Below are 10,624 nucleotides of genomic sequence, written 5' to 3' on the forward strand. Positions count from 1 at the left end.
TATTGAAGATGAAATACCTTGTGAATCCACACATGAAATTCTTATTCCCGTGGATCACAAGTTGTTGCATGAAACTTTACCTTTTGTGAAAGAAGGTGATGAGATATTTACTCTTGTACCATTAATGCATGAATAATCAATTATGGATATTTGTGAGTTGGTAAATATGGGAGAAAAGGAAGAAGAAGAGTCGGACCGAAGAATGAATAGAATAAGAGTAACATCATTCCTAATCGGTCTCACAAGCCAAATCTTAAGGAAGTATTGAATATAGATCCATTCTTTCAAGCTAACATGTTTTTCCCAAGAAATTATACTCTCATAAGATTTGTACAGCAAGTTCCAACTCTTCACATGAATCATGGCCGAGCACAATTAGAGACAAAAGCCATTGAGGCTCGTGACTACATGGAGCTTAAGGACTTATCCTACCATCATCTCATGACTTTAAGATCGCCCCACAAGGTAGGTATGAATTAAATCTTAAAGTTTTTACTAACTTGAATTTATTTTACGATTTACATAAAGAAGAATACAACATGATGAGATTGAGCCAAATGAAGGAAGCTGTGGAGCTAAAGTGATAAGCACCAAGGTTGCTGGTGTTTACAAAGCTAGAGGTCCTTCTAGGATCCTTGCAAACATTCACAAAAACGACTAACTTACCGAATGATTCCAACCAAGAGTAAGGTTAGAAGATGAATCACTCTTAGATCGGACTTAGAATCTACGATAGACACTCCTAGATCCTAAGACGACTCACTCCAGAATTAGCTTGATCGAGACTAATCCAATGAATCGGTTTAACATCAAACCTAAAGCAAGATTTGAAAGAAGCAACACCAAAAGTGTTAAGGAACAAAAGTTCTTGAATTTCAATATGTTTTAATCTCCCAAAACAAGGTGATTACAAGCCTTTAAATAGGCCAAAGGGTCGTTCAACATGAGGAACACCAAAAGTCTTTCAAATCCTATTTAATGCAAATTGTAGAAAATAAGACATGCAAATTAAAACATGATTGCACATCAAACTAGACAACTAAATGTGAATCCAAAAACGTAAAATTGCTTTAAATTGTCTTGGAAATCACATGTAGGAGGCGCTTTACGTTTGGATGAGATTTGACAAGCTTTGACATCACAAACTCCCAAGAGGTGCAATCTGCAAAGGCAACTATTCACCAATCTGCACACTTTTTTTGTCCTCCGTGCCATCTCTCAAAATAGACAACTTTTCCCGTGCCATCTTTGCTCCATTCTCTTCTTGACTCATTAAATTAACATTGTAAAGAATTTTTGCCTCAGAAATCTTTGTCTCCTCGTGTGCATTAGCTAGCCTTTGAAGATGTATTATGAAAACCTCTTGAATCTTCTTTGCTTTGCTTCTCGTAATTGGTCCCCCGGGTATAGTCAATGGATCCGTGGTTGGATTTGCATCATCCCCCCTTTCTTTAAAAGGATTTGTCCCCAAATCAAGGTCTTCATTTCCTACATCAAAAGGAGTCAAATCAGCCACATTAAAAGTAGAACTTACATTATACTCACCTCGAAGATCCAATTTGTACGCATTGTCATTGATCCGTTCAAGCACTTGAAAAGGACCATCTCCTCTTGGTTGAAGTTTTGACTTCCTCTGATCTGGAAACCGTTCCTTTCGTAGATGAACCCAAACCCAATCACCTGGGTTAAAAATAACTTTCTTTCTCCCTTGGTTCTTGCGACTTATTAGCTTTCGATTCTTGTTCTCAATCCGTTCCTTGATCTCTTTGTGTAATGTTTTGATGTATTCGGCTTTAGACAAAGCTGCATCACTTGTAAACATATTAGGTGGCAAAGGTGTTAAATCTAAAGGAGTTAGAGGATTAAAGCCATAAACAACCTCAAATGGTGAATAATGGGTGGTGCTATGTACAGCTCTATTATATGCAAACTCCACAAAAGGTAGAGTCTCTTCCCAAGACTTAAGATTTTTAGAAATGAGTGACCTAAGCAAGGCCCCTAATGTTCTATTAACCACCTCAGTTTGACCATCAGTTTGTGGGTGACAAGTTGTAGAAAACAAAAGCTTGGTACCCAATTTGCCCCATAAAACTTTCCAAAAATGACTTAAAAACTTAGCATCTCGATCACTAACAATTGCTTTAGGAACGCCATGTAGTCTAACCACTTCCCTAAAGAAAAGATTAGCTATATTAGTAGCATCATCTGTTTTGTTACATGGAATGAAATGTGCCATTTTACTAAACCTATCAACCACCACAAAAATGCTATCATGATGTCTTCTAGTTTTTGGTAACCCCAAAACGAAATCCATTCTAATGTCAACCCACGGTTCACTAGAAACTTCTAAAGGTGTGTAAAGACCATGTGGTTGAGTCTTAGACTTAGCCTCCTTACATTTGAAACATTGCTTGCACACTTTGTTCACATCTTTCCTCATTTGTAACCAATAAAAGTGTTCACACAACATGCTATATGTTTTAAATTCTCCAAAATGTCCCATAAGTCCTCCCCCATGAGCCTCCTTTACAAGCAACTCCCGAATGGAACACTTAGGAATACAAAGCTTACCTTTCCTAAAAAGCATACCGTCAAACACAAGATAATCATGTATATTTTTCCCTTCCAAACATTGCTCATACACATCATAAAATTCCGATTTCTCAACTTTGTACAACTCAATCATATGCTTAAAACCAAGAATTTTTGCACTAAGTGAAGAAAATAGAGCATACCTCCTTGATACTGCATCAACCACTACATTGTCCTTACATTTTTTGTAATGAATGACATAAGGAAATGTCTCGATGAACTCCACCCATTTAGCATGCCTCCGATTTAACTTTGTTTGGCTTTTGAGGTGCTTCAAACTTTCATGATCGGTATGGATAACAAACTCTTTTGGCCATAAGTAGTGTTGCCAAACTTGTAAAGCCCTCACAAGTGCATGGAGTTCCTTGTCATAAGTTGGGTAGTTAAGCTGTGCTCCATTTAGCTTCTCACTAAAGAACATGATCGGCCTTTTTTCTTGCATCAAAACAGCTCCTATACCTATCCCACTTGCATCACATTCAATCTCAAAAGATTTGTCAAAGTCAGGCAAAACAAGACAAGGTGCATTGCTCAATTTATCTTTCAATTCATTGAATGCATTTTCTTGCTTTTCTTTCCACTCAAATTTAGCATGCTTCTTAACAAGTTCATTTAATGGTGAGGCTATGCTACTGAAATCTTTAATAAACCTCCTATAAAAACTAGCCAACCCATGAAAAGACCTTACCTCGGTTGCATTGGTGGGTGTTGGCCACTCTCGAATAGCCTTTACCTTTTCCTCATCAACTTTCACCCCATCCTTTCCAACAATGAACCCTAAGAAGTTGACTTGGTCTTGACAAAAACTACACTTTTTGAAGTTGGCATAAAGCTTTTCTTCTCTAAGTTTTAGTAAAATTGTCTTGACATGCAAAATATGATCATTCAAGCTTTTTGAGTAAACAAGAATATCATCAAAGTATACAACAACAAATTTTCCAATGTATTCTCTCAAAACATGATTCATTAGCCTCATAAAAGTACTTGGTGCATTAGTAAGGCCAAATGGCATAACAATCCATTCATACAACCCAAACTTTGTTTTGAAAGCTGTTTTCCACTCATCTCCCACATGCATTCGAATTTGATGGTAACCACTTTTAAGATCTATTTTTGAAAACAGATTAGCACCATGTAATTCATCTAACATGTCATCCAATCTAGGAATAGGATGTCGATACTTTACCGTGATTTTGTTGATGGCTCGACAATCAACACACATCCTCCATGTGCCATCTTTCTTGGGTACCAAAATTACCGGAACCGAGCAAGGACTCATACTTTCTCTAACATAACCTTTCTCCATGAGTTCTTCCACTTGCCTTTGAATCTCCTTGGTTTCGGTGGGATTGGTCCTATAGGCAGCCATGTTTGGGAGAGTTGCACCTGGTATAAAGTCAATTTGATGTTCAATCCCTCTAAGAGGAGGTAAACCCATAGGTGCATCTTCATGGGGAAACATGTCATTAAATTCCTGCAAAAGAGACTTAAATGCACTTGGCAAAACATCATGAGATTTTGTTTCAATTGCTAAACACATACCTTTGCACATAAGCACAAAATGTGGCTCTTGGGTTAACAACACATTTCTCAATTCACTCTTTCTTACAATCAAACTCACATTCTTTCTTTTCAACTCATCTTTTTTTTCTTCTTGATTTTTACTCTCATTTTGCCTTTCACTCTTCTCTTTTTTTTCACTAGTCTCACTTTTGCTCTCTTCTCTCCTCTCTTTTTCTTCAAATTCTTTTCTTTTCTTCTCTAATTTCAAGTGGTCACAATGTACTTCAAATGGAGACAACGGAAGTAAAGTAAATTTCTTTCCTTTCAAAGTAAAACTATACTTGTTCAACAGCCCATCATATGTGACCTCTCTATCATATTGCCATGGTCGGCCCAATAGTATATCCCCCGCATTCATAGGGACAACATCACAAAGGACTTCATCTTTGTATCTTCCCAATGTAAAAGGAATAAGAGCTTGGGAGTTTACCTTTAGTTCTCCTTTGTTTGTCAACCATTGAAGTTTGTATGGTTTTGGATGTGGAGGTGTAGCAAGTTGAAGTCTCTTAACAAGAAAACTACTTACCACATTTGTGCAACTTCCACTATCAATCACCAAGCTACACGGATTTCCTTCAATTAAGCATCTTGTGTGAAACAAGTTTTCCCTTTGATCTTCAACTTTCTCTTCCTTGATTTGTACACTAAGTACCCTTCTTGTTATCAAGGATTTGAAGTTACCTTCTTCAATATACTCTTCATCACGTTCTTCAAATTCTTCATCATGTTCCTCACAATCATCATCCGAGTCAACTACACCATTTCTTATCACCATAACTCTTTTATTGACACAATCTTTACTCATGTGTCCAAACCCTTTGCACTTCCAACATTGAATAGAACTAGTCTTTTCCCTTACCTCCTTTGGAGCTTCATTCTTTTTAGTATTGGAACTTTCTCCCTCCATTCTTTTGGCAGCTACGAACTTTCCTTTTGGTTGCAATGATTCATTCCTATTCACAAAACCAGCCTTGTTCCAAGCATTAGAATTGGAATATGTATTAGCTTTAGATGTGTACCTTTTTGAATACTCCTTTTCTTCCTTCAATTGATCTTCAATTTTGACAGCATAATGGTACATATCTTCTAGGTAAGGCGGTGGATTTCTATCAACAGCATGAGCAATTTCTCGATTCAAACCTCCAAGGAATCTAGACATAGTGTCTTCCTCTTCTTCTCGGATTTGGGTTTTTAGCATTAAGGTCTCCATCTCTTGATAATACTCAGCAACACTTTTCGTTCCCTGCCTCAAAGCTTGCAGTTTAGTTTTCAAATCTCTTTCATAGTGTTTTGGAACTTACCTCCTTCTCATGGCTTCTTTGAGTTCTTCCCAAGTGTCTAATGGATCCTCCTCCTTCCTTCTTCTTTCTAATTTGAGATTTTGATACCATTCACCGGCATGATTGGTGAATTCAGCAATGGTGAGTCTCATCTTCGTATTCTCACTATATGTATAGCAATCAAACACATGTTCTATCTTCCTTTCCCATTGCAAGTAAGCATCGGGGTCCGCCGTTCCACTAAAGGGTGGAATTTTGAGTTTAACTCCGCCATCCCTATTTTCATTTAATCTTTCCAATCTTCTAGGTTGCATGACGTTGGCAAAGTTATTTCGTCCTCTTCCTCTCCCATTTCTTCTTCCTCCAACTTGTCTTTCTTGTTCAGCAAGGTCAAACGCATCATCTTCTTGTAAGGCTCGTTTTTCTCTTTGTTGTTGCGCTCTCCTTTCTTGTCTATCTTCCATCATCATTTCCATCATTCCTTGAATTGCTTGAAGAATCACCATGTTAGGATCTTGCGGTACTTGTGGTACTCCATCCTGTGCCATTTTGTTAGAAACAATAATAATGATAATAAGGACCTTACCACTCTTCTCACCAAGATTTCACTCAAGGACACTCGTGTTTATCACTCAAGGGTAGGCTTTTGGTACTAGGTCAAAGATGTAAGGGTTGGCTTAAATTTTGGTGCAATCTTGCTTAAAGCTTGATATAACTAATTCAATGATCAACTCTCACAAACTAAGACTACAGAAACTCAATCTTACGATAAACAACTTGATAATTTAAACAAAACACAACATAATGAAAAGAACCTTTCGTGTGCCTCGGATCTTCGAATGCTTTTTTTTTCTACAGTTTTCTTTCTTTTTGCTACTGTTTTTGTTTCTTTTTGCTACTGTTTTTTCTTTCTTTTGCTTCTGTTTTTTTTTTCCTTTTTTTTCTTTTGCTTCTAATTTTTTTTTCTTTGCTAATGATCCGAGAGCAAAATACAAGAATTTCAAGACCAGTTATGTCTTGTTACACTTTGTAAGAAACTACTTTCGAAAAAGGAAAATAACAGAAAAAATAAAATTAAATAAAGTAAAGATATTTCACCTCTAGAACCGGCCAAAGGATGTCGACCAATGCTCTGATACCAAATGATAAGCACCAAGGTTGCTGGTGTTTACAAAGCTAGAGGTCCTTCTAGGATCCTTGCATACATTCACAAAAACGACTAACTTACCGAATGATTCCAACCAAGAGTAAGGTTAGAAGATGAATCACTCTTAGATCGGACTTAGAATCTACGATGGTCACTCCTAGATCCTAAGACGACTCACTTCAGAATTAGCTTGATCGAGACTAATCCAATGAATCGGTTTAACATCAAACCTAAAGCAAGATTTGAAAGAAGCAACACCAAAAGTGTTAAGGAACAAAAGTTCTTGAATTTCAATATGTTTTAATCTCCCAAAACAAGGTGATTACAAGCCTTTAAATAGGCCAAAGGGTCGTTCAACATGAGGAACACCAAAAGTCTTTCAAATCCTATTTAATGCAAATTATAGAAAATAAGACATGCAAATTAAAACATGATTGCACATCAAACTAGACAACTAAATGTGAATCCAAAAACGTAAAATTGCTTTAAATTGTCTTGGAAATCACATGTAGGAGGCGCTTTACGTTTGGATGAGATTTGACAAGCTTTGACATCACAAACTCCCAAGAGGTGCAATCTGCAAAGGCACCTGTTGACCAATCTGCACACTTTTTTTGTCCTCCGTGCCATCTCTCAAAATAGACAACTTTTCCCGTGCCATCTTTGCTCCATTCTCTTCTTGACTCATTAAATTAACATTGTAAAGAATTTTTGCCTCAGAAATCTTTGTGTCCTCGTGTGCATTAGCTAGCCTTTGAAGATGTATTATGAAAACCTCTTGAATCTTCTTTGCTTTGCTTCTTGTAATTGGTCCTCCGGGTATAGTCAATGGATCCATGGTTGGATTTGCATCATAAAGTCAAACTTATCCAAGTTTGAAAATTTTAGACCGAATCCAAAGGAAAGGAAATTCATAACATATGCTCAAGAATTCTACCTTGAGTTTGAACCAAAGAGAAGAATTTCTTTCCAAGTGCTAGCAATAATGCACGATGATAACTACAAGATAGCACTTTAAGGTGAGTATAGTGTGGTATGTTTGAATTTGTCACTAATTAGGTTACTTTCTTTTGTAGGTGACATTCTTTATTCGAGGACGAATCATTTTAAAGAAAAAGGAGACGATGTAATCATAATTGGCCTCAAGTCCTTGGAATCAAGTCAATCCAAGAGGAGAGCTCGACCGCATGCAAAATGCCCACAACGCGCATGCCTAGGCCACCAACGGTGGACAAACCTCACAAAACGCTGCCACGGCGCACCCGCCAGCGTCCAGCCCATTCACGCCTACGCCCGCGCCCCCGATTTGCCGACAGCACCATGTTAGGGTTGACTTTTTTCGGTAGAAACATGTGTCCGTAGGTCTGTTTGACCACGATTTGACCCCTTTCCCATCATTATTTGCCAAAAAAGACCACATATTCTTAAAGTAAAACATGCATAGAACAATTTTGCATAAAAGTTAAACTATGACACTTTAGGAAAATATGAGAAAAATGCGGTCAAAGTTGGAAGAAATAACAGAAATCTGTTTTTTTGCAGGAAAATGCGCCTGGCGCAATTTTGAAGACTATTTTGGCAAAACATCCGTTTTGATTAATGAAGGGCAGATAGGACATTTCTCACATGTTCAAACACGTTCAAAACCGTGAGTCCAAGTCCAAGTGAGGTGGTTAGGTGAATCTCAACCCATTTCCACCTAAAATGTTGGGAAATTTCAACCAACCTATGGTGCTACAAAATAAAGTCATCCCTCTAGCAGGATTCCATCTCTTCCAAGCTTTATTTCATCTTATTTTTATTGCTTTCTAGTTGTAGAACATGTTTTTAGGGTTTATGTTTATGTTATAATTTTTAATTCAAGTTCTTACTTCCATTCTTTCTTAATTATGTTCTTTTGAAGTTCTTTAGCGAGTTTAAACTACTTTCATGCTGGAGAGAGAAGAGGGTCAAGCTAGAACTCATTGTACGACTTATTTATTCATTTAAATTCAATGAAAAATATTTTCTTTATGTTTTCATGCATTTACTTTCCTTTAATTATGTTCTAAATTAGTTATCAGCTTCTTTGTGGAATGCTTTACTCAAAATGATTTGATTTTCAATACGCTCGGGATTTTGTCCAGATTGCACCTGACACTTTTTTGGGTTGGTTTCTAAAAACTTCTATTTACATATTTTTTTCATTCGGCCGGTGGGAACTTGATTTATACACCAAAGCCCAACCTTGGGAAAGGTGAGTTAGGTAAATTAATAGGAAACAAAGATGGGATGTGACTTAGGCATAAGCGCATAAAACATGGTCCTAGATATAGGCCCTCTGACCCATAATGCAAGTGGGTTGGTAGATATTCTCTAGGATTTTAATCACACATAGGCATATGATTGTAGGTTAGCCTAACCGAGATGTAGCCATGTGGAACTACGTCACACATGCGTTCCACAACATAAATTCAGGGTTAAATAATCCTTTTCCCCAAGCCGCACAGTTCGAGCTTAAGCCAATCATGTTCTAAATGTTGCAGACGATGGGCCAGTTCGAAGGACTGACTAACGAAGATCCTTACTCACATCTCAAATCTTTTATTGGAATAGCTAATGCATTTCAACTTCCTGATTTCTCTGAGGATGAACTACGATTAAAAAAATGTTTCCTTTTTCTCTCAGGGACAGTGCAAGGACTTGGCTAAACGCGCTAGAACCAAACTTTATCAACACGTGGGCGGAACTAATGGAGAAATTTTTGGCCAAGTACCACACATTGACCAGAAACACAGACCTTCGAGAAGACATTGTGTCTTTTCGACAAAAGGATAATGAAGAAGTTCAAGAAGCTCGGGAGCGTTTCAAGGAGTTACTTAGGAGATGCCCAAGCCATGGATTGCCCGCATGTGTGCAGATTGAGCAATTCTATAGAGGATTAGATCGTTCATCGAGAATGATGTTGACCACCGCAGCGAATGGTTCATTGTTACAAAAGTCGGTTAATGAGATCGTTGATATCTTAAACAAGATGACAGACATTAATGACCAAGGTGAAGTACGAAGGTCACTGCCAAAGAAGCAAGTATCAGTCGGAATCTTTGAGTTGAACACAGTAGCTTCAATGCAAGCCCAAATGGCGGCTATGAACCAGATGTTAAAGTAACTGACAATGGAGAAAGAAACCAAAACCGCCACTTCGACGATGCTTGAACCGTCTCCTGTTTTACGAATTTCAAATATATCTTATGTCTATTGTGGTGATAACCACTTGTATGATAACTGTCCAGCTAATCCAGCATCTATTTTCTATGTAGGTCAAGGTGCCCAACAGAATTTCAATCCATATTCAAATATTTACAACCCTGGATGGAGGCACCATCCAAACTTTTATTAGAGTAACCAAGGAGGAGCTAGTAGCGGTGTGCAAGCACACGCTCAACAATTCAAACAAAATTACACTCATCCTGGTTTTCCAACTCATACATCGTCATAGCCTTAACAATACAATCAGGAAAGAGCTCAAAATACTACTCAGCAAGGTGGTAGCAACGCAAGTTTGGAGGCCATGATGAAAGAATTCATGACAAGAAGTGAAGCTACAACAAAAGAGTTCATGACAAGAGTTGATGCTGCGATAAGAAATTTGGAGATGCAAGTGGGGCAGATAGCGAATGACCTAAAATCTAGACCCCAAGGTACATTGCTTGGACACACGGAAAAGCCTAAACGAGAAGGAAAAGAGCAATGTAAGGCAGTCATCACAAGAAGAAGTTATGAAGGAGCCCTCACTTCGAGCTGAAGGAGACGACGTAACTACACTTGTTCTCGCATCCACTCCACCACTAGAAGAGAAGGAAGAACCAGTAAGTTCAAATGAGAAAGGTAAAGGTAACCAAGTAGTGCCCAACACTACTCCACAGGTAGGTAATTATTAAGATTCCTCCACCTTTCCCCCAAAGGCTAGTTAAAAAGAATCAAGATAGTCATTTTAAGAAGTTCTTTGAGATTCTAAGACAGTTGCATATAAATATACCTTTCATAAATGCCTTAGAATAAA

At 37.7% G+C, this 10,624-nt stretch overlaps 1 non-coding gene across 1 annotated transcript; it reads right to left on the reverse strand.

The window, feature by feature from the left end:
• Positions 1-9,358: 9,358 nt before the first annotated feature.
• LOC148209600 (small nucleolar RNA R71) lies at positions 9,359-9,465 on the reverse strand. Its single transcript, XR_015793303.1, has one exon. It is a non-coding gene; the product is annotated as a small nucleolar RNA R71 (small nucleolar RNA).
• Positions 9,466-10,624: the final 1,159 nt, after the last annotated feature.

The sequence above is a fragment of the Momordica charantia genome (genome assembly GCF_013281855.1).
Source record: "Momordica charantia cultivar OHB3-1 chromosome 8 unlocalized genomic scaffold, Mcharantia_2.0 BLBB01000008.1, whole genome shotgun sequence".
Classification (NCBI taxonomy): Eukaryota; Viridiplantae; Streptophyta; class Magnoliopsida; order Cucurbitales; family Cucurbitaceae; genus Momordica; species Momordica charantia.